Here is a 7500-nt window from a genome sequence, read left to right as displayed (position 1 = left end):
CGGGCACCAGGTCAACCTCCGCTGCTTTCAGCGGGGGTTGACCTGGTGGCCGATTCGCTCCCCGGGCACCAGGTCAACCTCCGCTGCTTTCAGCGGGGGTTGACCTGGTGGCCCATTCGCTCCCCGGGCACCAGGTCAACCGCACCCTTTTTCGGCCGCCTTCGCCTCCAAATTTTTCCCCCGTTTCCTTGCCCACTCCTCGGTCACTTCATACGCCCTCCCCCTTACATCCACCGTACGCAACACCTCCACCGGGCTTAATAGTCCACAACCGAGACCCAGGGCCTTCCCCGCTCTCAACCACCTCCACCCACGGTCCCCCTCCACCGGGCTTAATAGTCCACAACCGAGACCCAGGGCCTTCCCCGCTCTCAACAACCTCCACCCACGGTCCCCCTCCACCGGGCTTAATAGTCCACAACCGAGACCCAGGGCCTTCCCCGCTCTCAACAACCTCCACCCACGGTCCCCCTCCACCGGGCTTAATAGTCCACAACCGAGACCCAGGGCCTTCCCCGCTCTCAACCACCTCCACCCACGGTCCCCCTCCACCGGGCTTAATAGTCCACAACCGAGACCCAGGGCCTTCCCCGCTCTCAACAACCTCCACCCACGGTCCCCCTCCACCGGGCTTAATAGTCCACAACCGAGACCCAGGGCCTTCCCCGCTCTCAACAACCTCCACCCACGGTCCCCCTCCACCGGGCTTAATAGTCCACAACCGAGACCCAGGGCCTTCCCCGCTCTCAACAACCTCCACCCACGGTCCCCCTCCACCGGGCTTAATAGTCCACAACCGAGACCCAGGGCCTTCCCCGCTCTCAACAACCTCCACCCACGGTCCCCCTCCACCGGGCTTAATAGTCCACAACCGAGACCCAGGGCCTTCCCCGCTCTCAACCACCTCCACCCACGGTCCCCCTCCACCGGGCTTAATAGTCCCCAACCGATACCCAGGGCCTTCCCCGCTCTCAACAACCTCCACCCACGGTCCCCCAAGACGCACGTTCCAAGCCTTAACCCTCAGACCATCCACCCCCCGGGGGGGACCCCACACCCACCTGACCCCAACTCACTCCCACCAAAAACACCACCACCGCCACCGCCTCAACGGCCTGCCCCACCCAGCACTCCCACACACACACCTGCCCCACCAACGCTCCACACACGCTTTCTTCCCTCTCCCCGACCCGACCCAAGCCATCGCACCGCACCGGGTGAGGGCCTAAGCTTCCTCGCCCGCCCCCCCGCCCCCGACACGCAGGCAGGCAGAGGGAAAGGCCTCAGCGCCCCCCAGGACCGTCGCGCCGCCTTGGCCTCACGGCTTCCCTGCTCCCGCACGGCAGACACACGCCCCGCTCTACCCCCGCTGGGGCCAAAAGCTGCCTACGGCACCTGGGATTCCCAGGCGGTCACCCATCCAGGTACTAGCCAGGCCCGGGACGGTTTACCTTCCGAGATCGGACGAGATCGGGGGCATTCGGTCCGGTATGGCCGTAGGCCCCCGCCTCCCCGGGCTTTAGCGTCAGCAGCCTGGCCTCAGTCAGCCGGGCCCAAACAATTAACCCGGAGGCCGGGCCGAGGGAAAACTTCCTCCGAGCCGGCCCAAGGGGAAGGGAGGACGAGGACGCCGGGCCCGGGAGGTGACAGGACGTGCACGTCAGACCCGGGAAGCTGTGTGCCCCGAGGTTAACCCCCGGGCCGGGGCGGGGAGAGAAAAATGTTCTAAGTCCGGTAGGGACAGCAGGTCAACCCCGGTCCGAGGCGGGGAGAGAAATTTTCCAAGTCCGGCAGGGACAGCAGGTCAACCCCGGCCGCCGTAGCAGAGGTTGACCTGGTGTCCGATTCGCTCCCCGGGCACCAGGTCAACCTCGGGCGCTTTAGCGGAGGTTGACCTGGTGTCCGATTCGCTCCCCGGGCACCAGGTCAACCTCGGGCGCTTTAGCAGAGGTTGACCTGGTGTCCGATTCGCTCCCCGGGCACCAGGTCAACCTCGGGCGCTTTCAGCGGAGGTTGACCTGGTGGCCGATCCCCTCCTCGGGCTCCAAGTCCGGCAGGGACAGCAGGTCAACCCCGGTTCCGGGCGGGGAGAGAAAAATTTTCTAAGTCCGGCAGGGACAACAGGTCAACCCCGGTTCCGGGCGGGGAGAGAAAAATTTTCTAAGTCCGGCAGGGACAGCAGGTCAACCCCGGCCGCTTCAGCGGAGGTTGACCTGGTGTCCGATTCGGTCCCCGGGCACCAGGTAAACCGTGGCCGCTTTCAGCGGAGGTTGACCTGGTGGCCGATCCCCTCCTCGGGCTCCAAGTCCGGCAGGGACAGCAGGTCAACCCCGGCCGCTTTAGCAGAGGTTGACCTGGTGTCCGATTCGCTCCCCGGGCACCAGGTCAACCGTGGCCGCTTTCAGCGGAGGTTGACCTGGTGGCCGATCCCCTCCTCGGGCTCCAAGTCCGGCAGGGACAGCAGGTCAACCCCGGCCGCTTTAGCAGAGGTTGACCTGGTGTCCGATTCGGTCCCCGGGCACCAGGTAAACCGTGGCCGCTTTCAGCGGAGGTTGACCTGGTGGCCGATCCCCTCCTCGGGCTCCAAGTCCGGCAGGGACAGCAGGTCAACCCCGGCCGCTTTAGCAGAGGTTGACCTGGTGTCCGATTCGGTCCCCGGGCACCAGGTAAACCGTGGCCGCTTTCAGCGGAGGTTGACCTGGTGGCCGATCCCCTCCTCGGGCTCCAAGTCCGGCAGGGACAGCAGGTCAACCCCGGCCGCTTTAGCAGAGGTTGACCTGGTGTCCGATTCGCTCCCCGGGCACCAGGTAAACCGTGGCCGCTTTCAGCGGAGGTTGACCTGGTGGCCGATACCCTCCTCGGGCTCCAAGTCCGGCAGGGACAGCAGGTCAACCCCGGCCGCTTTAGCAGAGGTTGACCTGGTGTCCGATTCGCTCCCCGGGCACCAGGTAAACCGTGGCCGCTTTCAGCGGAGGTTGACCTGGTGGCCGATCCCCTCCTCGGGCTCCAAGTCCGGCAGGGACAGCAGGTCAACCCCGGCCGCTTTAGCAGAGGTTGACCTGGTGTCCGATTCGCTCCCCGGGCACCAGGTAAACCGTGGCCGCTTTCAGCGGAGGTTGACCTGGTGGCCGATCCCCTCCTCGGGCTCCAAGTCCGGCAGGGACAGCAGGTGAACCCCGGCCGCTTTAGCAGAGGTTGACCTGGTGTCCGATTCGCTCCCCGGGCACCAGGTAAACCGTGGCCGCTTTCAGCGGAGGTTGACCTGGTGGCCGATCCCCTCCTCGGGCTCCAAGTCCGGCAGGGACAGCAGGTGAACCCCGGCCGCTTTAGCAGAGGTTGACCTGGTGTCCGATTCGCTCCCCGGGCACCAGGTAAACCGTGGCCGCTTTCAGCGGAGGTTGACCTGGTGGCCGATCCCCTCCTCGGGCTCCAAGTCCGGCAGGGACAACAGGTCAACCCCGGTTCCGGGCGGGGAGAGAAAAATTTTCTAAGTCCGGCAGGGACAGCAGGTCAACCCCGGCCGCCGTAGCAGAGGTTGACCTGGTGTCCGATTCGCTCCCCGGGCACCAGGTCAACCTCGGGCGCTTTAGCAGAGGTTGACCTGGTGTCCGATTCGGTCCCCGGGCACCAGGTAAACCGTGGCCGCTTTCAGCGGAGGTTGACCTGGTGGCCGATCCCCTCCTGGGGCTCCAAGTCCGGCAGGGACAGCAGGTCAACCCCGGTCCCAGGCGGGGAGAGAAAAAATTTCCAAGTCCGGCAGGGACAACAGGTCAACCCCGGTTCCGGGCGGGGAGAGAAAAATTTTCAAAGTCCGGCAGGGACAGCAGGTCAACCCCGGCCGCTTCAGCGGAGGTTGACCTGGTGTCCGATTCGGTCCCCGGGCACCAGGTAAACCGTGGCCGCTTTCAGCGGAGGTTGACCTGGTGGCCGATCCCCTCCTCGGGCTCCAAGTCCGGCAGGGACAACAGGTCAACCCCGGTCCCAGGCTGGAGAGAAAAATTTTCTAAGTCCGGCAGGGACAACAGGTCAACCCCGGTCCCAGGCGGGAGAGAAAAATTTTCTAAGTCCGGCAGGGACAGCAGGTCAACCCCGGCCGCTTCAGCGGAGGTTGACCTGGTGTCCGATTCGGTCCCCGGGCACCAGGTAAACCGTGGCCGCTTTCAGCGGAGGTTGACCTGGTGGCCGATCCCCTCCTCGGGCTCCAAGTCCGGCAGGGACAACAGGTCAACCCCGGTCCCAGGCTGGAGAGAAAAATTTTCTAAGTCCGGCAGGGAGAACAGGTCAACCCCGGTCCCAGGCGGGAGAGAAAAAATTTCTAAGTCCGGCAGGGACAACAGGTCAACCCCGGTCCCAGGCGGGAGAGAAAAATTTTCTAAGTCCGGCAGGGACAACAGGTCAACCCCGGTCCCAGGCGGGAGAGAAAAATTTTCTAAGTCCGGCAGGGACAACAGGTCAACCCCGGTCCCAGGCGGGAGAGAAAAATTTTCTAAGTCCGGCAGGGACAACAGGTCAACCCCGGTCCCAGGCGGGAGAGAAAAATTTTCTAAGTCCGGCAGGGACAACAGGTCAACCCCGGTCCCAGGCTGGAGAGAAAAATTTTCTAAGTCCGGCAGGGACAGCAGGTCAACCCCGGCCGCTTTAGCAGAGGTTGACCTGGTGTCCGATTCGCTCCCCGGGCACCAGGTCAACCTCTGGCGCTTTAGCAGAGGTTGACCTGGTGTCAGATTCGCTCCCCGGGCACCAGGTCAACCTCGGTCGCTTTAGCAGAGGTTGACCTGGTGTCCGATTCGCTCCCCGGGCACCAGGTAAACCGTGGCCGCTTTCAGCGGAGGTTGACCTGGTGGCCGATTCCCTCCTCGGGCTCCAAGTCCGGCAGGGACAGCAGGTCAACCCCGGTCCCAGGCGGGGAGAGAAAAAATTTCTAAGTCCGGCAGGGACAACAGGTCAACCCCGGTCCCAGGCTGGAGAGAAAAAATTTCTAAGTCCGGCAGGGACAACAGGTCAACCCCGGTCCCAGGCGGCAGAGAAAAAATTTCTAAGTCCGGCAGGGACAACAGGTCAACCCCGGTCCCAGGCGGGAGAGAAAAATTTTCTAAGTCCGGCAGGGACAACAGGTCAACCCCGGTACCGGGCGGGAGAGAAAAATTTTCTAAGTCCGGCAGGGACAACAGGTCAACCCCGGTCCCAGGCGGGAGAGAAAAATTTTCTAAGTCCGGCAGGGACAACAGGTCAACCCCGGTTCCGAGCGGGAGAGAAAAATTTTCTAAGTCCGGCAGGGACAACAGGTCAACCCCGGTCCCGGGCGGGAGAGAAAAAATTTCTAAGTCCGGCAGGGACAACAGGTCAACCCCGGTCCCAGGCTGGAGAGAAAAAATTTCTAAGTCCGGCAGGGACAACAGGTCAACCCCGGTCCCAGGCGGCAGAGAAAAATTTTCTAAGTCCGGCAGGGACAACAGGTCAACCCCGGTCCCAGGCGGGAGAGAAAAATTTTCCAAGTCCGGCAGGGACAACAGGTCAACCCCGGTCCCAGGCGGCAGAGAAAAAATTTCTAAGTCCGGCAGGGACAACAGGTCAACCCCGGTCCCAGGCTGGAGAGAAAAAATTTCTAAGTCCGGCAGGGACAGCAGGTCAACCCCGGCCGCTTCAGCTGAGGTTGACCTGGTGTCCGATTCGCTCCCCGGGCACCAGGTAAACCGTGGCCGCTTTCAGCGGAGGTTGACCTGGTGGCCGATCCCCTCCTGGGGCTCCAAGTCCGGCAGGGACAACAGGTCAACCCCGGTCCCAGGCGGGAGAGAAAAATTTTCTAAGTCCGGCAGGGACAACAGGTCAACCCCGGTTCCGAGCGGGAGAGAAAAATTTTCTAAGTCCGGCAGGGACAACAGGTCAACCCCGGTACCGGGCGGGAGAGAAAAAATTTCTAAGTCCGGCAGGGACAACAGGTCAACCCCGGTCCCAGGCTGGAGAGAAAAAATTTCTAAGTCCGGCAGGGACAACAGGTCAACCCCGGTCCCAGGCTGGAGAGAAAAAATTTCTAAGTCCGGCAGGGACAACAGGTCAACCCCGGTCCCAGGCGGCAGAGAAAAAATTTCTAAGTCCGGCAGGGACAACAGGTCAACCCCGGTCCCAGGCGGGAGAGAAAAATTTTCCAAGTCCGGCAGGGACAACAGGTCAACCCCGGTCCCAGGCGGCAGAGAAAAAATTTCTAAGTCCGGCAGGGACAACAGGTCAACCCCGGTCCCAGGCGGCAGAGAAAAAATTTCTAAGTCCGGCAGGGACAACAGGTCAACCCCGGTCCCAGGCGGGAGAGAAAAATTTTCTAAGTCCGGCAGGGACAACAGGTCAACCCCGGTCCCAGGCGGCAGAGAAAAATTTTCTAAGTCCGGCAGGGACAACAGGTCAACCCCGGTCCCAGGCGGCAGAGAAAAATTTTCTAAGTCCGGCAGGGACAACAGGTCAACCCCGGTCCCAGGCGGCAGAGAAAAAATTTCTAAGTCCGGCAGGGACAACAGGTCAACCCCGGTCCCAGGCGGCAGAGAAAAAATTTCTAAGTCCGGCAGGGACAACAGGTCAACCCCGGTCCCGGGCGGGAGAGAAAAATTTTCTAAGTCCGGCAGGGACAACAGGTCAACCCCGGTCCCAGGCGGCAGAGAAAAAATTTCTAAGTCCGGCAGGGACAACAGGTCAACCCCGGTCCCAGGCTGGAGAGAAAAAATTTCTAAGTCCGGCAGGGACAACAGGTCAACCCCGGTCCCAGGCGGGAGAGAAAAAATTTCTAAGTCCGGCAGGGACAACAGGTCAACCCCGGTCCCAGGCGGGAGAGAAAAATTTTCTAAGTCCGGCAGGGACAACAGGTCAACCCCGGCCGCTTTAGCAGAGGTTGACCTGGTGTCCGATTCGGTCCCCGGACACCAGGTCAACCTCTGGCGCTTTCAGCGAGGTTGACCTGGTGGCCGGCTGAGCTCTGGAAGTCCGAATGGGGTTGAATTTGACCCGTGCAGCCGACCTAGAGTTCCAGGCGGTCGGCCGCTTTTGTGAGTCGTTCCCGCCTGTTGCCGCTGGGGGACTTTTCACGTATAAGGTTACGACAGGTACCGGGAGAATAGTAAGAGAAGGCTTGTCTGGCTCCAGCCTTTAGAGACGTACACGTGAGAGAGACCGACCGTCGTGTGAAGGCCCTTCCCGGGGACTCGGACGAGGGACCCGGGCGGACGTCTGCGGGGACGTCTGCGGCGGTTCGGGGTGTCGTCTCGGGCCCGATCCTCCGGAGAGGGGGCTCTCGAGGGAGGCTCGGCGCACGTCCGCGGGGACGGCCGCCGGGAGCGAGGCCCCGCTCCTCCTTCCGATCGATGGGGCGCTCGCGGACGAGACGGAGAGGGCCCTTCGCGGGCCGGCACCCTTCCCGCGGCGGGCAGGGATCGCGCCGGTGTTCAGGCGGACCTGGGACCCTGCTCCTCCTTCTCTTCCGCACCCGTGCTTGGAGGGACGTTCCCCGGCAGGGGG

At 62.6% G+C, this 7500-nt stretch overlaps 1 non-coding gene across 1 annotated transcript; it reads right to left on the bottom strand.

Annotated features, from left to right (window-relative positions):
* Positions 1–1383: 1383 nt before the first annotated feature.
* Positions 1384–1502, bottom strand: LOC142009789 (5S ribosomal RNA). The gene has a single exon (XR_012644567.1). It is a non-coding gene; the product is annotated as a 5S ribosomal RNA (ribosomal RNA).
* Positions 1503–7500: the final 5998 nt, after the last annotated feature.

This window comes from Carettochelys insculpta, chromosome 2, assembly GCF_033958435.1.
Source record: "Carettochelys insculpta isolate YL-2023 chromosome 2, ASM3395843v1, whole genome shotgun sequence".
Classification (NCBI taxonomy): domain Eukaryota; kingdom Metazoa; phylum Chordata; order Testudines; family Carettochelyidae; genus Carettochelys; species Carettochelys insculpta.
The sequence above is the reverse complement of the archived record's forward strand: the minus strand, read 5'-3'. Positions and strand labels throughout refer to the sequence as shown.